This window comes from Panulirus ornatus, chromosome 32 (assembly GCF_036320965.1).
Source record: "Panulirus ornatus isolate Po-2019 chromosome 32, ASM3632096v1, whole genome shotgun sequence".
Classification (NCBI taxonomy): domain Eukaryota; kingdom Metazoa; phylum Arthropoda; class Malacostraca; order Decapoda; family Palinuridae; genus Panulirus; species Panulirus ornatus.
Window position 1 is genome coordinate 17,533,964 of NC_092255.1, and position 26,599 is coordinate 17,560,562.

The 26,599-nt window shown below is 52.3% G+C and overlaps 1 protein-coding gene across 3 annotated transcripts in view; it reads right to left on the reverse strand.

Annotated features, from left to right (window-relative positions):
- The window catches only part of LOC139759084 (uncharacterized), a 785,422-nt gene that overhangs the window by 249,201 nt on the left and 509,622 nt on the right, over positions 1 to 26,599 (reverse strand). The gene's annotated exons all lie outside the window — the stretch shown is intronic.

The following is a 26,599-nucleotide window of genomic DNA, read 5'->3' on the forward strand; positions in this document are numbered from 1 at the left end:
TCCGCCAGCTGCCCAGGTGGAGTTTACTGTATTCCAAATGTTATTATTTCTTCCCTTTTTGTTTATGCCTACTTAACCCTTCGCGGGGCAGCGTCAGGAACATGCGAACAAAATGGTCTCATTTGCATACATCGCGCCTCAAGCTTCACGCATAAGCATTCCATTTTGTGTGTGTGTGTGTGTGTCTGGTGTGTGTGTGTGTGTGTGTGTGTGTGTGTGTGTGTGTGTGTGTGTGTGTGTGTGTGTGTGTAGGAGGGCGGCTCGGGTGGCCTCGGATTTTGATCGGAGTCACGAAGGTAAGGTTTGGCTCGGCTGGATCCTGCGTGCGAGGCCAGCACGACGAGCGAGAGAGAGAGAGAGAGAGAGAGAGAGAGAGAGAGAGAGAGAGAGAGAGAGAGAGAGAGAGAGAGAGAGAGAGAGAATGCTCCTCCTCCTCTCTCACTATTACAGGAAGGTCTCAGACACAGCAATACAGAGGCGACGTTTTGTCATGTCCAATGATACAGACGTGGGATTCTTCGTCAATACACGGTGATATAGCAATGACTTTCCCGTCACACGGGTCGCAATGGAGACAACGATTTACGAGATGGGGAACTTTCGCAAATACGCTGTTACTCCGATCGCCTCTCTCGTTATGGCTGAGGGAGCACATGAGATCTAGAATATGCAAGAGAGCATTTACGTCACACACACACACACACACACACACACACACACACACACACACACACACACACACACACACACAGAATCGTTGGACTGGTATATTACGTTGGTTCAGTAGAACACAAGGTGTGGGGCAAGGGAGGTAGAGAAGTAAGTGTTTGGAGCAGTTCGAAACGGGAGACCCCCTAGAGAGAGAGAGAGAGAGAGAGAGAGAGAGAGAGAGAGAGAGAGAGAGAGAGAGAGAGAGAGAGAGAGAGAGACACTAGGCTTGGCCCAGTACCGGAAATACTCGTGGTGAGCAGTGGGGGGTGTGTGTGTGAGGAGGTGAGGGAGAGGAGGGAGAGAGAGAGATGGTGTCGAGTATCGGGTCCTCACATTCATCAGCGATCACTCAATACCGGACGCCCACACGCAGCGCCGCCCACCTCGACTACGCCACCCACAGGAGGGGAGAGACCCAACGCGCCATCGCCAACACTCCCTTACCACCACCACCATGGGGGGCGAAACAACAGGCCTCCCTATCCTGTGACCCCACGAGGGAGGAGAGACACACCACCTCCCCCTAAACGTCCCCCTTCCGACAATACCCACGCCACAGGATGTCGTCCAACCCAGCAACGCAACGCCGACCATCTACCAACCCAACCACAAGATCACTCCCCTCCTCCCTTCCCTTACCACTCCCACACGACATGACCGCGTGGACACCACTCCCACACGACATGACCACGTGGATACCATCTCCCACACAACATGACCACGTGGATACTACTCCCACACAACATAACCACGTGGATACCACTCCCACACAACATGACCACGTGGATACTATCTCCCCCACCATGCAAGATGACTGGGAGAGACGCACACACACACCCTCGCCCAACCCCTCTCCCCCACTGCAACGAAACCACGACAAACCCAGATGGGGAGACATCCGTGTCGGAACCACGGCCGCCCCGCCCCGCCCCACCACCAGACTGCAGAGCAACACGATACGAGAACGCCCCCTTGACGAACATATCGGCATGACCAGCTGGCTACACATGACACACACACACACACACACACACACACACATGACGAGTGACCCGGGGTTGTAGTTATAACCATTCTGTGACTGGTGTATGGTTGTAGCTATACCCATTCTGCGGCTTATGTATATACGAAGCGTAGAGAACAGTACACACTTGGCCATCATTAGGCACAAGGCAACGTAGACGTCGATCCGCCGTTCCCCACCCCGAAAAGTCCTGCGGGAGGGAGCGATCAGCTGAGGATCTTAGGAGCGAAGGATTCTTGGTACGCAGTGTTGAATGACGTCCATGTCAATACTCCACGGACGTTAGGCTACGACAACAGCCAGAGAGATTCCGTGGCCGCTGACGGGCAAGATGATGTACCGTCCCCACCTGACGCATTCATACACACAGCGTACGCCATCCATGGCTCTGCGCTCCACACGACTGCCACGTTGCAGACGCCGCTACGTTTAAGACGACAGTAGCGCCCCCAACGCCTCCCTCTTACCCGGTGCTGCAGAGGACGCAGCGCTAACGGGAGGTGGTAAACCACTCCATCAACAATGCCCAACTACGCCGAATGATAATACGACTTGCTGGATCCTCCCGCCTCTGGAAGCCTGGACGCGCTGATCACCCCGGACTCCCAACCCGAAGGTGCCTTTGTTCTCTGAGCGTGCGGCAAGCTGCTCCACTGAGTATCTGGAGCTACACATGCGGCTCCCCCGTGGAGAAACTTCATAAGGATCTGGACACGCATCTTCAAAGTGGGCCAGACCAACCAAGATGAGGCGCGGGTAATACGGGCGCCTCTCGTTCACCTCGCTCCAGCCGGAGTGATCACATGAGCAACATGAGACAACTTGGCTTGAGATCGAGGAGGGAGGGAGGAGAGGGAAGGAGGAAAAGACCTCCCAAACCATCGCAAGGTATAGTAGGTAAGGTAAGGTCCCCGACCCAGCTGTGTGGGGGTAAGAGACCTCCCAAACCATCGCAAGGTATAGTAGGTTAGGTAAGGTCCCAGACCCAGCTGTGTGGGGGTAAGAGACTTCCCAAACCATTGTAAGGGATACGTAAGGTAAGGTCAGGTCCCAGCTGTGTGGGGGTAGAAGACCTCCCAAACCATCGTAAGCGATACGTAAGGTAAGGTAAGGTCCCAGCTGTGTGGGGGTAGAAGACCTCACAAACCATCGTAAGGTATACGTACGGTAAGGTAAGGTCCCAGACCCACCTGTCGGGGTAGAAGACCTCCTAAACCATCGTGAGGTATACGTAAGGTAAGATATGGTCCCAGACCCAGCTGTGTGTGTGGGAAGAAGACCTCCCAAACCACTGCGAGGTTAGGATCTCCTGTTAAACCTTCGTTGTAGTTCGACAGATGGCCACCACTGGCGTGTGGTCGTCAGTCCCACTGCAACTCCCCCTTTCCCTTCCCCTCCCCTTCTGCCTATGGTTCGATCCCTCCCAGCGCACCTTAAGGTCACCAGGTAGTCATCTAAATCACGTCTGGTCTTTATCCTTATCAGTAGTAACATCGTTATCATAATCGAGTGTCCCTCACAGGCATAGGTGGCGCTCTCAAAAGGTGGATGGACGTGTTGGTGGGAGCGTGTTGTGAGAGGGTAGGACGTACTGTGAGAGGTGGGAGCGTGTTGTGAGAGGGCAGAACGTACTGTGAGAGGTGGGAGCGTGTTGTGAGAGGGTAGGACGTACTGTGAGAGGTGGGAGCGTGTTGTGAGAGGGCAGAACGTACTGTGAGAGGAGGGAGCGTGTTGTGAGAGGGCAGAACGTACTGTGAGAGGTGGGAGCGTGTTGTGAGAGGGTAGAACGTACTGTGAGAGGTGGGAGCGTGTTGTGAGAGGGCAGAACGTACTGTGAGAGGTGGGAGCGTGTTGTGGGAGGGCAGAACGTACTGTGAGAGGTGGGAGCGTGTTGTGGGAGGGCAGAACGTACTGTGAGAGGTGGGAGCGTGTTGTGAGAGGGCAGAACGTACTGTGAGAGGTGGGAGCGTGTTGTGGGAGGGCAGAACGTACTGTGAGAGGTGGGAGCGTGTTGTGAGAGGGCAGAACGTACTGTGAGAGGTGGGAGCGTGTTGTGAGAGGGCAGAACGTACTGTGAGAGGTGGGAGCGTGTTGTGAGAGGGCAGAACGTACTGTGAGAGGTGGGAGCGTGTTGTGAGAGGGCAGAACGTATTGTGAGAGGTGGGAGCGTGTTGTGAGAGAGCAGAACGTACTGTGAGAGGTGGGAGCCTGTTGTGAGAGGGTTAGGAGCGCCGTGATGAAAGAGAGAGAGAGAGAGAGAGAGAGAGAGAGAGAGAGAGAGAGAGAGAGAGAGAGAGAGAGAGAGAGAGAGAGAGTAGGGGGTGTGAGAGGAGCACGGGTGATGGAGCCGCTGCACCAACCCCGGGCCTGAAGGTTGTCGGGTCGACGTCTGCATCACGACATACACACACACACACACACACACACACACACACACACACGCGGGGTATCCGGGAAGGGGGCGCCCCATCACCCCCGTAGCGTCCCCGACACGCTCCGCTGGTTCTGGGCCTGTGAGAACACCCTTCAACCATAATGGTTTCTGGAGGCCCTACTTGCCTTGGTTTCTAAGGCCTTACTTAACAATGGTTTCTAAGTAGATGGTTTCTGAGGTCTTCTACACCCCTCTCCCCTCCCTCCTCTCTTAAGTATACCTTATGTATAACGTTATGTGACTCACAGTAACATATGGGAATGTTATGTGACACTAACAACACGTAGGAGTTATGTGACTCAAAACATTACACAGTAATGGCATTGTCGCTCACAACACGATGTATAGGAATATGCGACTCACAATACAGAGGAAGGCTCTGTAACTCACAGCAATACAGAGGAAGGCTCTGTAACTCAGAGCAATACAGAGGAAGGCTCTGTAACTCACAGCAATACAGAGGAAGGCTCTGTAACTCAGAGCAATATAGAGGAAGGCTCTGTAATTCACAATATACAGAAAGGCTCTGTAACTCACAATATACAGGAAGGGTCTGTAACTCACAACAATATACAGGAAGGGTCTGTAACTCAAAACAATATACAAAAAGGCTCTGTAACTCACAATAACATACAGGAAGGCTCTGTAACTCACAATAATATACAGAAATGTTATGTAACTCACTACAGTGCCCCCTGCCATGCAACACCACTCAAGAGAATTATACAGTATACCGAATTTACGTAGTTTCCATCGTGTTGGCCATACATGGAGGGCTGGATGGGTTTACGCCAAAGTCACAGGCCCAGCCAATAAACCAAAGTCGCTAAAAATAAACAAATAGATAAATAAATAGATAAAATAAAGCCTGAATTGTTTAAGGGTGGGTGATCTGATAGTGGCGTGAGATTACATGGGGGATGGTGAGGTGAGGGTGAAGGGTGAGGTGAGGGTGAGGTGGAGGAGGAGGAGGTGAGGGTGAAGGAGGTGAGGGCGAGGTGAGGGAGAGGGGACCGGGGGCTTCTCCGGGCGTGATGTGATCCCCCACCGGAGGGATAGATCAACTCTGACAATGGGATAGGCGGATCCCATTTCCCTCCCCCCACCACCCCTTCTCCTCTTCCCTCCTCCAGCATCCATCCCAAACAGGAGAGGAGGAGGAGGAGGAGGGGGAATACCATTCCCCAACCAGAGATGGGGATCGTCATCACCCCCTCCCTTCAAGGACTGGGGTGAGGAGAGGGGGATGGAGTCATTCCGTTCTTACGTCTGTTCTCTTTCCTTTTTTTTTTTTTTTGCACCGCCGATCGAGAGAGAGAGAGAGAGAGAGAGAGAGAGAGAGAGAGAGAGAGAGAGAGAGAGAGAGAGAGAGAGAGAGAGAGAGAGAGAGAGAACAACGCGGGTCGGTCGTGAAAGACCTCGGCACTTATGGCATGACGACGTGTTCCCCAACACCCCCCCCACACACACACACCCTCTCTCCCTGAACAGTGATGTGGGTTCACAGATTAACATTATCTACCTCCTCCTCCTCCTCGCTGTGTGTGTGTGTGTGTGTGTGTGTGTGTGTGTGTGTGTGTGTGTGTGTGTGTATGTGTGTGTGTGTGTGTGTGTGTGTGTGTGTGACGAGGATAACCCCTTCCTTCTTCTGTCTTCTCCTCATTGCAGTCTATTTCTCCAGGTTTCTGGGCAGAGAGGTGTCTGTTGAAGACTGTGATCTAAAAGCCTTTTCCTCCTCCCCCACTAGCACTAGCCTCATGTACCAGAGGCAACCAAAACAAGGTAGACGAGTACCTTCCAAATGCAAATGGCGATTCAACAACACAAGAAACACCTCAGTCGCACTCCAACATCCGCAGGCCTAAGAAACCTTGCATCACGAAGGAAAACAGAACACATCAACATCAGGCGTGGTCGTCCACACGCACGCGCCAATCACTTGCAGGCCACCAAATGCACGTGTTGCACATAGAGAGCATCTAGCGCCAACTTTCTTTCCTCCCCTCCCTCCCCCACCTCAAGTTGCCCCCGCGCGCGCTCGCTCCCCACCCCCCACCACCAAGGAGAATTTCTGGAGATTTCAACGCCCCGACGGTACTGTTCCACTGAGAGAGAGAGAGAGAGAGAGAGAGAGAGAGAGAGAGAGAGAGAGAGAGAGAGAGAGAGAGAGAGAGAGTGTGTGTGTGTGTGTGTGGAGGGAAAGCTTTCGGTGATGGGAGGGGCAGGCAAGTCATGGCGAGAGCAATGATAACAATGATCATCATTCGATCGCCTTAAGAGAGCGTCCATCGCACACGAATGGCAACACGGGTTAACAGGAACGCATATACGCATATCACCGCACGGAGCTGTGTATGACCTAAAGTACATATATGTACACCTATTTCGTAATGTCTCAGTGATATAGTGAAGTAAAGATACCTATTTCTTAATGCCTCAGTGATATAGTGAAGTAAAGATACCTATTTCTTAATGCCTCAGTAATATAGTGAAGTAAAGATAACCTATTTCTTAATGCCTCAGTGATATAGTGAAGTAAAGATACCTATTTCTTAACGCCTCAGTGATATAGTGAAGTAAAGATACCTATTTCTTAATGCCTCAGTGATATAGTGAAGTAAAGATACCTATTTCGTAATGCCTCAGTGATATAGTGAAGTAAAGATAACCTATTTCTTAATGCCTCAGTGATATAGTGAAGTAAAGATAACCTATTTCTTAATGCCTCAGTGATATAGTGAAGTAAAGATAACCTATTTCTTAATGCCTCAGTGATAAAGTAAAGATACCTATTCCTTAACGCCTCAGTGATATAGTGAAGTAAAGATACCCTATTTCTTAACGCCTCAGTGATATAGTGAAGTAAAGATACCTATTTCTTAATGCCTCAGTGATAAAGTAAAGATACCTATTCCTTAACGCCTCAGTGATATAGTGAAGATAAGTATATTCTTCTCTATACATCTCCGTCCTTTGGTATGTTCGGTGGCACATGATCACGCACTCTGTCCTACAGCGCTGCCTCTGGAAAGCCCGGATCTGGAACGAAGGCGCGAGGTCTTAACGGTACTTCTGGAAGCTTCCAGAGGAAGGTTCTCTCGAGCTAATCAGTTTGTCTGAGCTGGGCGGAGTGTTGCAGCAGTGTGAACACAACATGAGGGTCCCTCAGCTCCGGCAACTCTCACTTCACAGCTGTGTGGATCATTTCTCGCTCCGTATGACAGACACACTTTGTTTTTCTTCGTCTGTTGCTATGGACGTGTCGACAAGAGAAACGTACGCGTCTGTTTGTTTTTTCTTCTCTTCCTGGGAGACATGCAGGATGTCTTAAAAAAAGGCCAGAGTGAAAGGCAGAAGGGCCTTTACCTGACGTTGACTTTGGAGGTCTTCTAACCCCATAAGCGTGGTCTGTAACCCCACAAGCTTGGTCTGTAACCCCACAAGCTTGGGTCTGTAACCCTACAAGCTTTGGCTGTGTTCAAGTTACTATTTAACTCTAGATCACTCCATGCGCACACTGTATGTCACGGACTTTTCGTCCTCACACCCAGAATACCATGTAACACATGGGGGTATGTGTACACAAGTTCACATCGTACGGTGAGGAAGCCCACTACTAGAACTCAAAGGCAGGTAGCAAAATCTGTCTCAGCAGTCCGGGCTTTCTGATGTATGGTATATATCACGGTGGCTTCAGTGTTGTTCACCTCGGGGGTTTTGTGAGCATGTTCCTCTTGTTCGTGTGGTCAACAGCTGTACAAACCAGAGTAATATATCCATTCCTCCCCCTTCAAAGGCTCCTCTAGCGATGATTTACACATTTTTCTGGGAGAGATGCAAATTGCAACAGTCATGTGGCCCAACACCGGCTCCAGCGGCACTGTATTTTATAAACAGTTCGAAGCACTTTCTTGTGTACAGACGTCACTACTGTCTCCAGTCGCATCTTGTGTGTATTTCCAGTGTGTGTGTGTGTGTGTGTGTGTGTGTGTGTGTGTGTGTGTGTACACTGGCGATATACTACCTCCATCCTCCGTTCTTCACCCATTCTCTCCTTGACTGTCAGCCTCCACCATCAGCAACGCGGGGGTACATGGGAAGGACGAGATAAACAGGACACCTTATGGACTTGGGTCTTTCATGAATGTCGTCTTCCATCCGAGGTATGCCATCCATGATCTTCCGCATCGGAGAGTCTTAAGATGATGAGACTCGTGTCGAAGAAGACGGAGTAATGGGCCTATGAAGATGGAGTCTCGTGCCTAAGATGGAGTCTCGGGCCTAAGAAGAAGGAGTCTCGTGCCTAAGAAGATGGAGTCTCAGACCTCAGAAGATGAAGTCTCGGGCCTAAGAAGAAGGAGCCTCGGGCCTAAGAAGAAGGAGTCTCGGGCCTAAGAAGAAGAAGGAGTCTCGGGCCTAAGAAGAAGGAGTCTCGAGCATACGAAGATGGAGTGTCTGAGCCTCTCTCCTTATGTTCACGAAGTATTCTGTAATGGTTGCGACGTCACCTCCGCCTCAGCCATCCGACCACTGCCGAGGGCGTAATCTTTCAGCTCGGCCTGAGGTTAGGTTCTCCAAAAGCCTAACATCCGGCCGAGGATCTTGCCCAGAGGGGGGCCCCTTGCCCACTTCCAGCACACAGGGGTGTCCCCTGCCAGGGCCCAGCGCCCGCCCTAGCTCGAGGTAGAAGGTGTGAGAGACTTAAAAGTCATCGAGGTAAGGGGGGCAACAAGCGTTGTAGATCTCAAGTATACAAGAGGAGGGAAATGAAATGCAAGCCTGGGTAACGGCATTCCTGACTATAGCAGACTGTGAGGTCGAGCTGCAGGATGTGCGGACACACAATCTCAACCTTCCGCGGTATGAAACTGTAGTAGTTAGATACGAAATAACAGCAGTAGCAGTATCACTACAACTACTACTACAACTACTACTGCTGTTGCTGCTGCAACTACAACTAAAACTACTACTACTACTATAGAGTAGAAGTAGAACAAAGACAAGACGCAGGAATTCCAAAGGCTACGAACGCTTTATGTCTCATCTGCCACTAGATTCTGATGCTACTAACCCTCCCCTCCACCAACCAACCAACAGACCCTCCCTCCACCAACCAACCAACCCTCCCCTCCACCAACCAACCAACAGACCCTCCCTCCACCAACCAACCAACCCTCCCCTCCACCAACCAACCAACAGACCCTCCCTCCACCAACTAACCAACCGACCCTCCCCTCCACCAACCAACCCTCCCCTCCACCAACCAACCAACCCTCCCCCTCCACCAACCAACCAACCCTCCCCCTTCACCAACCAACCAACCCTCTCCCCCACCAACCAACCAACCGACCCTCCCCCTCCACCAACCAACCAACCCTCCCCTCCACCAACCAATTAACCCTCCCCCCACCAACCAACCAACCGACCCTCCCCCTCCACCAACCAATTAACCCTCCCCCACCAACCAACCAACCGACCCTCCCCCTCCACCAACCAACCAACCCTCCCCCTCCACCAACCAACCAACCCTCCCCCTTCACCAAACAACCAACCCTCCCCCTTCACCAACCAACCAACCCCTCCCCTCCACCAACCAACCTTCCCCCTCCACCAACCAACTAACCCTCCCCCCACCAACCAACCAACCAACCAACCCTCCCCCTTCACCAACCAACCAACCTCCCCTCCACCAACCAATTAACCCTCCCCCCACCAACCAACCAACCAACCTCCCCTCCACCAACCAACCAACAGACCCTCCCCTCCACCAACCAACCCTCCCCCTTCACCAACCAACCAACAGACCCTCCCCTCCACCAACCAACCCTCCCCTCCACCAACCAACCAACAGACCCTCCCCTCCACCAACCAATTAACCCTCCCCCCACCAACCAACCAACCTCCCCTCCACCAACCAATTAACCTCCCCCCACCAACCAACCAACCCTCCCCCTTCACCAACCAACCAACCAACCGACCCTCCCCTCCACCAACCAATTAACCTCCCCCCACCAACCAACCAACAGACCCTCCCCTCCACCAACCAACCAACCCTCCCCCTTCACCAACCAACCAACAGACCCTCCCCTCCACCAACCAATTAACCCTCCCCCCACCAACCAACCAACTGACCCTCCCCTCCACAACCAACCAACCCTCCCCCTTCACCAACCAACCAACAGACCCTCCCCTCCACCAACCAACCAACAGACCCTCCCCTCCACCAACCAACCAACAGACCCTCCCCTCCACCAACCAACCAACAGACCCTCCCCTCCACCAACCAACCCTCCCCCTTCACCAACCAACCAACTGACCCTCCCCTCCACCAACCAACCAACCCTCCCCCTTCACCAACCAACCAACAGACCCTCCCCTCCACCAACCAACCAACCAACCAACCCTCCCCCTTCACCAACCAACCAACAGACCCTCCCCTCCACCAACCAACCAACAGACCCTCCCCTCCACCAACCAACCCTCCCCTCCACCAACCAACCAACAGACCCTCCCCTCCACCAACCAACCCTCCCCCTTCACCAACCAACCAACAGACCCTCCCCTCCACCAACCAACCAACCGACCCTCCCCTCCACCAACCAACCCTCCCCCTTCACCAACCAACCAACCGACCCTCCCCTCCACCAACCAATTAACCCTCCCCCCACCAACCAACCAACCCTCCCCCTTCACCAACCAACCAACCTCCCCTCCACCAACCACCAACCCTCCCCTCCACCAACCAACCAACCGACCCTCCCCTCCACCAACCAATTAACCCTCCCCCCACCAACCAACCAACAGACCCTCCCCTCCACCAACCAACCAACCCTCCCCCTTCACCAACCAACCAACAGACCCTCCCCTCCACCAACCAACCAACTGACCCTCCCCTCCACCAACCAACCAACAGACCCTCCCCTCCACCAACCAACCAACAGACCCTCCCCTCCACCAACCAACCAACAGACCCTCCCCTCCACCAACCAACCAACTGACCCTCCCCTCCACCAACCAACCAACAGACCCTCCCCTCCACCAACCAACCAACCCTCCCCCTTCACCAACCAACCAACAGACCCTCCCCTCCACCAACCAACCAACAGACCCTCCCCTCCACCAACCAACCAACCGACCCTCCCCTCCACCAACCAACCAACAGACCCTCCCCTCCACCAACCAACCAACAGACCCTCCCCTCCACCAACCAACCAACAGACCCTCCCCTCCACCAACCAACCAACAGACCCTCCCCTCCACCAACCAACCCTCCCCCTTCACCAACCAACCAACTGACCCTCCCCTCCACCAACCAACCAACAGACCCTCCCCTCCACCAACCAATTAACCCTCCCCCCACCAACCAACCAACCGACCCTCCCCTCCACCAACCAACCAACAGACCCTCCCCTCCACCAACCAATTAACCCTCCCCCCACCAACCAACCAACCTCCCCTCCACCAACCAACCAACAGACCCTCCCCTCCACCAACCAATTAACCTCCCCCCACCAACCAACCAACCGACCCTCCCCTCCACCAACCAATTAACCTCCCCCCACCAACCAACCAACCGACCCTCCCCTCCACCAACCAACCAACAGACCCTCCCCTCCACCAACCAACCAACCAACCCTCCCCCTTCACCAACCAACCAACAGACCCTCCCCTCCACCAACCAACCAACAGACCCTCCCCTCCACCAACCAACCAACCCTCCCCCTTCACCAACCAACCAACCGACCCTCCCCTCCACCAACCAACCCTCCCCCTTCACCAACCAACCAACAGACCCTCCCCTCCACCAACCAACCCTCCCCTCCACCAACCAATTAACCCTCCCCCCACCAACCAACCAACTGACCCTCCCCTCCACCAACCAACCAACCCTCCCCCTTCACCAACCAACCAACCTCCCCTCCACCAACCAACCAACAGACCCTCCCCTCCACCAACCAACCCTCCCCCTTCACCAACCAACCAACAGACCCTCCCCTCCACCAACCAACCAACAGACCCTCCCCTCCACCAACCAACCCTCCCCCTTCACCAACCAACCAACCCTCCCCCTTCACCAACCAACCAACAGACCCTCCCCTCCACCAACCAACCAACAGACCCTCCCCTCCACCAACCAACCAACAGACCCTCCCCTCCACCAACCAACCCTCCCCCTTCACCAACCAACCAACCCTCCCCCTTCACCAACCAACCAACCCTCCCCTCCACCAACCAACCAACAGACCCTCCCCTCCACCAACCAACCAACAGACCCTCCCCTCCACCAACCAATTAACCCTCCCCCCACCAACCAACCAACAGACCCTCCCTCCACCAACTTCCTTCGCCGTAGCCTCAGTTCCATGATCTTGTTACTAGTGTTCCACACTCGCCTTCCAGCCTACCTCAGCTCTAAGGTTCTTACCTTCTTCCTCTACCGCTGTCTGAACAACCCCCCTACCCTCCCTGACACTAGTCAGCTGGTCTCCTGCCGCCCGCCTCCATCAACTCTCTGCTCCCTTCCCCGCCGATTAACTTGCGTTATCTCGGCTCCGCGGGTCTGGAATCTGTACCAGGACTGCACATTAAATACGCAAGACACGGCACTGAGGGACTCGCTATTCTAGTGCAAGACACAGCATTGAGGGACTCGCTATTCCAGCGCAAGACACGGCATTGAGGGACTCGCTATTCTAGCGCAAGACACGGCACTGGGGGACTCGCTATTCCAGTGCAAGACGCGGCATTGAGGGACTCGCTATTCCAGCACAAGACACGGCACTGAGGGACTCGCTATTCTAGTGCAAGACACAGCACTGAGGGACTCGCTATTCTAGTGCAAGACACAGCACTGAGGGACTCGCTATTCTAGTGCAAGACACAGCACTGAGGGACTCGCTATTCTAGCGCAAGACACGGCATTGGGAGACTCGCTATTCCATTGCAAGACACGGCATTGAGGGACTCGCTATTCCAGTGCAAGACACGGCATTGAGGGACTCGCTATTCCAGTGCAAGACACGGCATTGAGGGACTCGCTATTCCAGCGCAAGACACGGCATTGAGGGACTCGCTACTCTAAACGCAGCACTTCCTACAGCCACACCGTCTCACTCATCATCTTTAACACAACGCCATCGGATCTTATCTAGGGAGCTCTGAATCCTAAAGTCACGGACAAACAGTTCTTTTTTTTTTTCGCCTCGAGGTTCCCCTTCCAGTTCTCTCAATGTGTTCTTCCTCCACTCATTTTCCCGGACCAGGTGCTCCTCCCATCTTACCCTGTGTATCTTTCCGCACCTCCGAACCGCCTTTTACCCCTCGAGCGTTACGTGTCGCGGAGTCATGGAGGAATTACAGTGGATAATTCCCTTTACCGCTGGAACGTTTCGTGGAAATAATTCCGTGTTGTTGTGTTTTTTCTCCCCCTTCGGTATATAATAACATCCCGTGATGACTTACAACTTTTCATAGACGTGTTATTATTTTTTTCTGTATTTCTGAATCAATGGAAGATGAAAAAGTAATTTTCCGAGAAGCCTGGAAACAAGTAAATATAATTCTGAGCTGGAATTCCATTATTCTGAGGCACGTTACGCAATGGCCCACCTCGAGACACACAGGTGGTCTGGAACGCTGCAGAAGAAGAGGAACCACTGCCATACACACCCGCCCAAGTCCACACGCTCCGGTCAGTAGCGCCTTAGCTTACCCTCATCTTGGTAGACTTGTCCACCGTCACAGCTCTGGTGGTGCCTTGGGACTCAGCCCGCTGCACTGGTGTTCTTCTCGATCTTTCACGCCGTCTCCGGCCGGTGGCTAGGTCGGCCGACGCGGGTGGCTGGTAGGCCGACGCGCCTTACCTAACCCAGAACCGCCGGGCACCACTATTTTCATCGCTGCATCCGACATGTAATTCTTTTTAACGTCAGTTTTATCCTTTTCACGATAAGTTCCACTGTACCTGTCACTCACTGCCACTGACACAACACGCCCTTTAAAGGGGGGAGGTATGTTGCTCCTGCCTCGCTGTGAGGAGGGAATGCGAAGACCAATAGCTCTCGGAGAGCTATCATTATATAATGGGTGAGAATATCTTTCTTTTCTTTAGCATAAGAGGAACCGAGACGAGATAGGCAGACCCGAGGGCGACGCACGCACACACGCCCGTCCTTCCAGGCACTGGCAGTCTCTCGGTCTCTCGACTGGAAGATTGTTGTGTGAGGATTTCATTACGGCATTCAAAAAATGTAATAGCTGGGCTACACGTACGGCTCATTCACAGCTGTACTGATCCTCAAAAGAGCTAGACAACTGGAAAAGACTGTAAGAGAACAGACTTTATTATGAGGATGGAACGTCCTGGAAAGCCTGGTCTCTCTACACTTCATATCTGGAACATCCTGGAAAGCCTGGTCTCTCTACACTTCATATCTGGAACATCCTGGAAAGCCTGGTCTCTCTCTATACTTCATATCTGGAACATCCTGGAAAGCCTGGTCTCTCTACACTTCATATCTGGAACATCCTGGAAAGCCTGGTCTCTCTATACTTCACATCTGGAACATCCTGGAAAGCCTGGTCTATTTATTCTTCAGATCTGAAACATCCTGGAAAGCCTGGTCTCACCATACTTCACATCTGGAACATCCTGGAAACCCCGGTCTCACTATACTTCACATGTGGAACATCCTGGAAACCCCGGTCTCACTATACTTCACATGTGGAACATCCTGAAAACCCCGGTCTCTCTATACTTCACATCAGAAACGTATCTCAATGGCATAAAAAGCAGGAAGGTTCAATAAACTACTGCTTCCAAGACAAACATGCAAAGGAAACAAACAAAAAAGACACACTAGGATCACCCGGGGTCTCGAGACCAGTCCACTGGCCACGTCCCAAATGCCAGCAACATCTGTGAAAACATCCACAGCAGAAAATCTCAACCGACCACAAAAAAAAATTATACGAAGAGCACCTAACTGATCACTTTGTATACATGGGGGATATCTGTTGTAGGGCCACGCAAGTCACATCCTCAAAGACACCCTGACACAAGACCTGAGAACGACCGACACGGGTTAATTCCAGCCTTCTGGTCGAGCAGGGGCAACATTTAATGACGCAGAAAACACTAAAAAAAATAAATAGTAATAATAATGATTATAATGAGATAAAATTGAATAAAAAACCTTCTTTAAAAAAGTTTACTCCCGTGCACACCTTATGGAGTCTTCGGGAAGGGGAAGGGAGCGCAGGGGGTGGGAGTGTCTTATCCTCATCACACCTCCCCCCCAAAGAACCTCACCCCTCCAAAGAGCCCTGCCTAGATCCAGGTTGCTGGAATGCTTCCATATAAGCAAAAAAGAAAAGAAAAAGAAAATATCCAGCGTGTTTACTTTGCGCTTTCCCTCCCGTCTTTCACTCTGGTCTGGAATTATTTCCATGTTGATGGTTCCAGGAGGGGGGGGGGGAGGAAAGGGGGGAACAAAGAGGGTCCAAACCCAACAGGGAAAAAAAATGAGGAAGAGAGAAACAGAATTCAGATGAGCGAAATGTAAATTAAGGAGGGTTTTACGGAACACCAGGAGGAGGTCTTGCTTTGGTTGGCCGAGAGAGAGAGAGAGAGAGAGAGAGAGAGAGAGAGAGAGAGAGAGAGAGAGAGAGAGAGAGAGAGAGAGAGAGAGAGAGACGGGGGGGGGATGTGGGGGCGTTGGCAACTCTTAACATTGCATTACAAGATCCTGAAGAGCATGAAGCAAACTCTCTCTCTCTCTCTCTCTCTCTCTCTCTCTCTCTCTCTCTCTCTCTCTCTCTCTCTCTCTCTCTCTCTTAACACAATCGCCGGAAAATGTGAAACTGAATGCAACACCACTGACACCCATCCGTCTACGTCAGACGCATCCTATATATATATATATATATATATATATATATATATATATATATATATATATATATATATATATATATATATATATATATGAGCCTGCCAAATGGCCCTTGCCTTTGTGGTCTATTAGCTGATGTCTTGAGGGGGTAGTGGTGGTGGGGGGTGAATGAATGAAAGGGTTTGAAGGGTGGAATAAAGAAAGGAGAGAAAAACAGAACCAGGTGATGCTGAGGGACGACTTTTCTCAAGGTCCAGACCAGCAGCCTCATCTCATATTTTAATGTATTCATGGGAGAGTATCGGAAGAGGAAGGAGGGGGCAGCAGGGGTGGAAGAGCCCGGCTCCTGTGAAGTTTGTATGAGAGGCGCGGGTCTGAATTACAAGACAAGAGGGAAGAAGGGAGTGGCAAGGCCGCCCTCGTTTAGGGAAAAGCCTTTACTGTTCAGCGAAAGACGATGCCTCAGACACCCCTTACGCTGTTGAAGACGCGAAGTGTCTGCACCCTTACACAGTTACAGGGAGGGAGGATGCCTCAGACACCCTTACACAGTTCAAGGGAGAGACGAAATATCTGCATCCTTGACACCATTCAAGGGAGGGACGAAGTATCTGCACCCTTAACACCGTTCAAGGGAGGGACGATACCATGCACCCTTACACAGCTCAAGGGAGGGACGATACCATGCACCGTTACACAGCTCAAGGGAGGGACGATACCATGCACCCTTAACACCGTTCAAGGGAGGGACGATACCTTGCACCCTTCCACAGCTCAAGGGTAGGGACGATACCTTGCACCCTTCCACAGCTCAAGGGAGGGACGATACCTTGCACCCTTCCACAGCTCAAGGGAGGGACGATACCTTGCACCCTTCCACAGCTCAAGGGAGGGACGATACCTTGCACCCTTACACAGCTCAAGGGAGGGACGATACCATGCACCCTTACACAGGTCAAGGTGGCATTTCATTAAACCACAGAGACAGTACAGCCACGACACTGTCCATAATAGCAATCATCTTCAAACAGATTAAACCCATATTGCATGGTAGAGTGTGGGAAGGATCATTGCCCACAAGGAACTAAGGAAATGCCGGACTGAGTAACAAGACAGTGTGGTTCCAGAAGCTTTCGGGGGTAGAAGACCTCCCAAACCATCGTAAGGTATACGTAAGGTAAGGTCCCAGACCCCCAGCTGTCGGGGTAGAAGACCTCCCAAACCATCGTAAGGCATACGTAAGGTAAGGTCCCAGACCCAACTGTGGGGGTAGAAGACCTCCCAAACCATCGTAGGCACACGTAAGGTAAGGTCCCAGGCCCAAGCTGTCGGGGTAGAAGACCTCCCAAACCATCGTAAGGTATACGTAAGGTAAGGTCCCAGACCCCAGCTGTCGAGGTAGAAGACCTCCCAAACCATCGTAAGGTATAGGTAACGTAAGGTCCCAGGGGGTCAGTGACCTCCCAAATCCTCTACCCTCACAGACCAGTCTGAGAGCTCACCTCACCGTACGACGAATTCAGGGGTCTTCCCACCCCCTCACAGCTTTGCCTCCACACCCCCTACAATTAACAGAGGGTCTGAGCACATGCTGTAATAGGCCTTTCCCCCGAGACGAGCAGACCCAGTGGGGCGGTTAGGGTCCGTGTGGCTCCGACAATGTGTTGGCCCAGCCAACACAAGGTGACTGCCACACAAACACCAGATGTCCACAGTGTGGCGGGCACTACAACCCTTCCCCCACCCCTTCAATACCCCCCCCACCCCTCTACCCCGCGCCGTGCGTATCACAAAGTAAGCGTCACCGAGGCGTAACGGAGGAAAGGCGAACGTCACGTCCCCGAGGCGTGACGACAAGAGGGAGCGAACAGCACCGGAATGAGAATGAGAGACGAGAAGTAAATTGGATAAGGCTTGCACAAGACACGGAAGACAAAAAAAAAGTATTGGGGTCAAGCCGTCGCGCACACACACCAGCTTGGTCGACCAACGGCCCAAGCCAAGAGCCTGAGGACAGCCCTGGCTGTGTGTGTGGGGTGGAGGAGGTGGATAAAGAACCTCTCCCACTCCCCCAAAGACTTCAGCAGGTATTCACCAGGCCGCAAGCCAACGTACCCAAAGTACACAGCCTCGCTCATTAGGGAAGAAGATTCGGAGATGTGCGTGTCGGGCAAGTTTCCCAATACCTTCGCGCGTACAGCGCCACCAGAAGCCGACTCTTGAAGCTGAAGTCCAAGGACTGAAAAAGAGAAGCTACTGTAGCAAGCGGCAGGCAAACAGGCACAAGCAGGGAGGGAGGGAGTGTGTATTTCCATAAAGAAAAAGAGAACTGAACTCAATGTCTCTTCAGCATCCTGGATGGCTAGCTGGAACACCCCCGGGACCTCCAGAACGGCGCGAAGTATTTGCCTCCAGTTGTACCATCGACACCCGTGCTGGTCGAGGTGCGTTGGTTGCATGCAGGCCTGCAATACATACACTCCCAGATCTTCTGACCCCAGAGCTGAATTCGCTCGCTTGAGCACGAGGGCGCCCATCTCTTAGTTAGCTAAGCCTGGAGCCTTTCACCTGAAGACCTTTTAAGACCAGAGGAACCTTAAGGGGTAGGTCTATGGCCAGCGGACCACCGTTGACCTCAGGGCCGTGCCGTCGTGCCCCCTGAGGGATCTCCAGTACTTAATGGCAAATTTCCGAGAGTGACATCCGATATCCGCGAGGGGTTCCGGGTGCCGCCGCTGTGAGGCGCTACTGTCGAAAGTACACGTCTGTTATAAGAGGAAAGCCAACGCGACAGGTCCCCTTTTCATCTTTATGAGACAGAGTGGCGCTCATTATGAAGTCCTAGGGAAAAAAGATACGGCAAAATAATGAAATCTGGGAGAGGGGAGGGGGTGAGGGTCGGCCACGCGCCCCTGGCCCGTTATTTTACCGTCAAGCTGGGAAGAGGTAGGAGGGGAGGGAGAAGAGAGGGGAAAGGAGAGGGGGAGAGATAAAGGCCTTATTACTTTTTTTTTTCTCTTTGAGAAAACTTTTTAAAATAATCTTTTCTTTTCGTGCTAACTTTAGCTCAAGCGTCTGACTGCATCAGTGCGTCTGTCGGTCGTCACAGCCTACAAGTGGAGCTCCCCCTCACAACTTGGCGGGGAGGAGGAGGAGGAGGAGGAGGAGAGGTTGTGGCTCTTCCTCCCTCCCCGCAACCCTTCTGGCAACCGACCCCCCCCCACACCCCTAAAAGGGACTACTTGCACCCACATGACAGCACGACCCATCTAGCGCTATGGCACGACCCCTAGGAGGGGCAGGGCGATAACGACCCTTGCCTATGGACCTTTAATTCAAAGAGGTTCAGGAGGTGACGACCCTAGTAACCTATAGAAATGAGTGGTGGGTGGTGTTCAAGGGTCGTACCGTCTGGCTCAAGATGTTAACTTGAAGGGTCGTGCCGTCTGCCCCCGATACCCTAACCCTTAAAGGTCGTACTGTGGTCGTGCTAGAGCGGCTGCACCATCAACTATCAAGGGTCGTACCGTGTCTCCAGACGCAAACCTTAAGCGTCGCACTGCAAGTCGTGCTAGGCCGGTTCGTACCGTCAATATCCAAGGGTCGTACCGTCTGTCTCCAAGATATCAACCCGACGTTTCCCTCCCAGTGTGTGTGTGTGAGATGCACGCACTCGTCTCCTGCGTCTGCCTCACACAACCCCCCACACACACCTCACCTCACCTTCAAGCCACACTTCGCCTCCGTTATGGGGGATGGTCTTCATCTCCCGCTACAACGCTCGTACAGTGCTCAACTCTTTTACCCCTTTCCCTACTCCTCCCTCCCTTACCCCTGCAATACCATCGTTGCCTTAACTACCCTCCCCCCTCAATTAAAAGAGAGACCATGGATTCAAAGCAGTGGCCGGGGCGCGAAGCCACGATCTTTCGAATCTGGCGGACACCCAAAATATTGCCAGAAATTTAAAGCGGTCATAACTCCAACGGGGGGGCGGCGCCGGGGCAAAGGAGAGGGGGAGGAGGAGGTCACAGAGCGCCCCTCCTGCCTGTCCCCCCCACAACCTTTTAACACTCCCTCCCCCTCCTCGAGGATAACGCACCACAACCGCTGTTTATAAACCGGAATTCATGAACCAACAGGAGACGACACTAATGTGGACATAAACATCGCGTGAGGAAGGAAGAGGAAGAAGGAACAGGAGGAGGAGGAGGAGGAACAGGAGGAAGAGGAAGAGGAGGAGGAGTAGGAGGAAGAGGAGGATGAAGAAAGAGGAAAAAAATACCACAAAGGGGTTTATTTCCCCGTTAAGGTCAAGGTCTTGAACCAACAAGAGACACGAATGTGGGCATAAAAGTCGCGTGAGGAGGAGGAAGGAAGAAGGAAGAGGAGGAAGAGGAGAGGAGGAGAAAAGAGAAAAAAAAACACAAAGGGGTTTATTTCCCCTTAAGGTCAAGGCCTTGCGAAGGAATGGATTAGGTCACACTTCCCCCCTTCCCCGCCACCCGAAAGAAGTCATACATAAGATGATCCACCCACTTTTTTTTTTTCACTCACCAAATTCTGTCCTGTTCATTGTGCGTTATATTAACTGCCACAACGGTTCTCCCGGGCAGTCAGTTACGGGATAAATAACCTTCCTTCTTCTTCTTTCCCTCCCTCCTTCCACCTCCCCCTAACAACCCCCTTCAATTCCCCCCCACACCCCTACCCCGTTGTGCTAATGGGCGTGATAACTCCGCTGCTTCGCTAACTTTTCCCCCCCTCCTCCTCCTCCTCACTCTTAACGCTGCTACAGTCCGTCGCTCGCCTGTGTAACTCTCTCTCTCTCTCTCTCTCTCTCTCTCTCTCTCTCTCTCTCTCTCTCTCTCTCTCTCTCTCTCTCTCTCCCCTTATCTCAGACATTTCCGCCACTTTTCTAACTTTCCTCATTATTTTTTTCTTCTTTTACACTAAAACTCCATCGTTCACAACACCCCTCCTCTCCTCTCTCTCTCTCTCTCTCTCTCTCTCTCTCTCTCTCTCTCTCTACCCTCCCTTCATCCTCCTCCTCCTCACTCATATACTTCCTCCACGTTGCTAACTTCCCTCACTCTTAAATGCTGAACCTCACCGCTAACCCCTTTTCCTCCCCCTCATTACTCACCCTCCCTCAAAACTTGACGGAGGCTCGGTATAACCCGGGGTTTTCTACTCGCGAGCCGTCTGCACGATCCTCACACCGCTCCACCATCCGCGCGTCACGTCTTCATATTCCTTTTCTATGTGTGTGTGTATGTGTGTATGTGTGTGTGTGTGTGTGTGTGTGTGTGTGTGCCACGTTACTTTGCGGGAACCATCGGAGGTGGTCCACCATTATCTCCGCTCCCAAGTTTGTTTTACATAAAGTCGCTCGTCCATCGCCCTGATTAAACTTTTAAAAGCCTCTTCCCCCAGCTGCGTGTAACTAACTCGCCCTTTTAATCACCTCACAGGACCCGGCGTCCACCCACCGTCTATACCCCCCTCGTCCACAGCGGACGGCCGTGTCTGGCTATCTGTCTCTTCTTCTTCCTCGCCCTCTCTGCGTTGACGGGGGGTTGAGGGGGCCATCGAACCCCGTCGCTGTAAACAGGACCAACACTCCTCCTCGCCTGACGGGTCGTCGTGTTTCCAGCGGTGGCGGAAGCGGCAGCAGCAGCGTCTCCTCCTCTGTCGCGTCCCTTACCGTCGCCAGCTTCCACGCCCGCGCGCGCGCGCGCGGAAGGGGTTCCTTGGGGGGTGGGCGTTCAACCCATTGGTTGGTTACGGTAGTGCGTAGTGTCTGACCCTCTCCCCGGGTTCGAATCCCGGGCGCATCAGGGGGGGATGTGAATGGCGTACACGGATCACGTGCGAGAGTACATGCGTGTCTTCACTCATATTCGTCATACTCACGAAACCAGTTACGTGAACGGCGCACTCCCACGACCGAACTTACTTGCCTCATAAATCTAATTAACCCCCTCTCCCCCCAACCCACCTTACCAACCCATTAACTGGACAAATGGTGGTTAACTGTTGGCAAAACTACCCTCGAAAAGCGATCCAAGTTACATGGCCACTCACCTGGCCTGGCCCAGTGGCGACAAATGACCCTGAGCCAAAACCTCCAAATCCTTCATCTTACCTGCAAAAGAGAAAAAGGAAAAAAAAAATTAAATTAAACATCAAATATCTGCATTTTAACTTATCTGCAAAGAAATTCAACAACTGCAAAACAAGAAAAAATTACCTCGCAGGAAAGGGGGTGAATGAAAAGAAATTAAAAAAAAGAGGGGAAAAAGAGAAAAGAAGAGAGAGAGAGAGGGGGAAGAGAAGGGGAAAAAGGGGAAAAGGAAAGAGTCTTCGCAAGAAAAAATCAAAAATGTATAATACCTTCCCCTTGTCAAAAATGTATAATAACTTCACTTACGAAACATGAATAATACCTTCATTCATCAAACACGTATGATACCTTCATTCATGAAACGAGTTTAATACCTTCATTTATGAAACGAGTTTAATACCTTCATTTATGAAACGAGTTTAATACCTTCATTTATGAAACGAGTTTAATACCTTCATTTATGAAACGAGTTTAATACCCTTCCCTTTTATGAAACGGTTTATACCCAATAAAAATTTTTACCTTTCAAAAAATTTTTGAAACGATTTAATACCTTCCATTTATAAGAGTTTTTTTTACCTTCATTTATGAAACGAATTTAAACCTTCATTTATGAAACGAATTTAATACCTTCATTTATGAAACGAGTTTAATACCTTCATTTATGAAAAGGTTTTAATTACCGGTGATAGGTTTTTGGTTGGGGGAGGGAGGGGGTGATATTAGTGGGGGTGAAGGGGGGTGGTGATGAGGGGGTGGTGGGAGGAGGTGGTGATGGGGTGGGGGTGAGGGAGGGGGGTGGGGGTTAGTGGTGGTTGGGGAGGGGGAGGTTTTGGGGGAGGGGGGTGGGGTTGGGGGGGGAGGGGGTGTGATGTTGGTGGTGGGGGGGTGGGAGGTGGGGAGGGGTGGTGGTTGGTGTGGGAGGGGGGTATGAGTTGTGGGGGGAGGGGAAAAGGAAAAAAAGGAAAAGGTGGTGGGGAGGGGGTGATGAAATGGGGGGTTTGGGATGTTGGGGAAGGGGAAGGGGGTGGTTTGGGGGTGGGAGAAGTATGGGGGTTGGGGGGGGTTGGGGGGCGAGGATGACGAAAATGGGGGTGGGGGGAGGGGGGAAAAAATGGCTGGTTTGGGGGTTTGGGGGAGAGGGGAAGGGGGGAAACCCATGAAAACGGTAACGGGGGGAAGAGAAGGGGGTGAGGGGGGGGGGAAACGGGTATACAATGAAAGGGGGGAAGGGAAACGGCGGGGCTTTGAAAGGGGGGGAATACAGAGAAATGGGTGGTTTGTGTGTGGGGTTAAAAAAAAGGGGAAAAAAAGAAGAGAAAAAGAGAGGGGGAAAAGAGAAGAGAGAGAGAAAAAGAGAAGGGGGAGATAAAGGGGAGGGAGCGGGTTTTTTAATGACAAACCAAAAATTAAAAGAAAAAAAAAAGGTTTTAAAAACTTCCCCAAAAACCACAACCCTCCACAATTTCCAACCCAAAAACGCCCCAAACCCCCCAATCCCCCACAAACGCCCACAAACCCCCCGAAAAAATTTAACCACCCCAACGCCCCCCAACACTCCACTTTTCCCCACAACCCCAACACCCTCCACAATACCACCACAACCCCCCAAAAAACCCCCCACAATTTCCTCCCAACGCCCCCAACCCCCACAAAACCCCCCACAACCCCACAACCCCCACCCCAAAAAACCACCCAACGCCCCACAACCCTCCACAATACCACCACAACGCCCACAACCCTTCACAATACCACCACAACCCCACAACCCTCCACAATACCACCACAACGCCCACAACCCTCCACAATACCACCACAAAAAAACCCAAAACCCCCCACAATTTCCACCCCCAACCCCACAAAACCCCCACAATTACCCCACAAAAGCCCACAACCCTCCCAATACCACCCAACCCCCAACCCTTTTCCCCAAAACCCCCAAAAACCCCCACAAAAAATTTAAAATAAAAAAAACAACGCCCCCAACCCCACCCCTCCCCCGCCCCCCCCGCCAAGCCTCCCTCAAAAAACCGGACGGGAAAAGGTTTCCACCCCCCAAACCCAACGATTTCCCCCGGACCACTATATGGGATCCACCTAAACCAAAAAACCCTTTGTTTCCCCCCACTTTTTAAAGATTTGGGGCCCCTTTTCCTAAAAAAAAACCCCCCCAAATTTTACCCCCTCCCCCCCGATTCCCGCCCTCAAAACCCCCTTTAAAACCCAAAAAAACCCTGGAAAGGGAGACGACAAAGTGTGAGATGGATGCACCCACACACACACACACACACCCACACCCACCTCTGCCTCCTATCCCCGCTTCCTGGGTCATTACCTCTGATGATCTAATCTCATTACGCAGTTCTTACGGCACGAGGAGGGGGGAGGGGGGGAAGGGAGGTAATGGCCTGGTTTCGTCATAACCTAGCGTGATCTAGGGTAATAATTACCCAGCATGCACGCACCCACGGACACACATAAGAACGCACAGACAACCCCACCCACCCCTATCCCACACACTTCCACGGACAAGCGTATGAACGAACGCAACCCCCACGTACAAGCGTATGAACGAACGCAACCCCACGTATAAGCGTATGAACGAACGCAAACCCCACGGACAAGCGTATGAACGAACGCAACCCCCCACGGACAAGCGTATGAATGAACGCAACCCCCACGGACAAGCGTATGAACGAACGCAAACCCCATGAACAAGCGTATGAACGAACGCGAACCCCACGGACAAGCGTATGAACGAACGCGAACCCCCCACGGACAAGCGTATGAACGAACGCGAACCCCCCACGGACAAGCGTATGAACGAACGCAACACCCCACGGACAAGCGTATGAACGAACGCAATCCCCCACGGACAAGCGTATGAACGAACGCAAACCCCACGGACAAGCGTATGAACGAACGCAATCCCCCACGGACAAGCATATGAGGGAACGCATCCCCCCCACGGACAAGCGTATGAACGAACGCAATCCCCCACGGACAAGCATATGAGGGAACGCATCCCCCCCACGGACAAGCGTATGAATGAACGGAACCCCCCACGGACAAGCGTATGAACGAACGCAAACCCCCACGTACAAGCGTATGAACGAACGCAACCCCCCACGGACAAGCGTATGAACGAACGCAACCCCCCACGGACAAGCGTATGAACGAACGCGACCCCCCACGGACAAGCGCATGAACGAACGCAACCCCCCACGGACAAGCGTATGAACGAACGCAACCCCCCACGGACAAGCGTATGAACGAACGCGAACCCCACGGACAAGCGTATGAACGAACGCGAACCCCCCACGGACAAGCGTATGAACGAACGCGAACCCCCCACGGACAAGCGTATGAACGAACGCAACCCCCCACGGACAAGCGTATGAACGAACGCAACCCCCCACGGACAAGCGTATGAACGAACGCAATCCCCCACGGACAAGCGTATGAACGAACGCAATCCCCTACGGACAAGCGTATGAATGAACGCAACCCCCCATGGACAAGCGTATGAACGAACGCAATCCCCTACGGACAAGCGTATGAACGAACGCAAACCCCACGTACAAGCGTATGAGGGAACGCAACCCCCCCACGGACAAGCGTATGAGGGAACGCATCCCCCCACGGACAAGCGTATGAACGAACGCAAACCCCCCACGTAGAAACACTAACCTCACACCACCCCCCCCCAACCCCACCCCACCTCTAGCTTCCAAACCCCTACGGTGAGGCGAGACAAAACGAATAACCTCACCGTGAATACACTTGTCCCACACACCAGACCAGGCTGGCGTGGGCCTGCCACTTTTGCACACAACAGCTTGGTCGACCAACGACACCGCCACCCACCCACCCCAGCGGCTTGTGGGGGCGGCGCCCCCAGAAATATTTGAGAAATGGCACGGGGGCTGGGGCACTTGGGGGGGAACTCATCATCATACGTATTTGAAACCTTCACTTGAGGGAACTCATCATCATACGTATTTGAAACCTTCACTTGGGGGAACACATCATCATACGTATTTGAAACTTTCTCTTGTCAATGTGAAGTTGATTACCTTTCTATCTCCGGGTTATAGATTGTATTTCCCACAGCGATTACTCTGTCGGTCCCCAAACATGCATAGAGGATGGGAGATTTGGAAAGATGATTAATTTCCTACTTCGCTTGGATGATCCCAGTGCGAGATACACGCCTCCATGAGGTCACCATTTAACACGACTTACAAAAGCTAACGTTTAAAAAAAAAGGAGGCGAAGTCACTATTTAACAAAAGTTACAAAAGCTAACGTTTAAAAAAAAGGGAGGCGAAGTCACTATTTAACAAAAGTTACAAAAGCTAACGTTTAAAAAAAAGGAGGCGAGGTCACTATTTAACAAAAGTTACAAA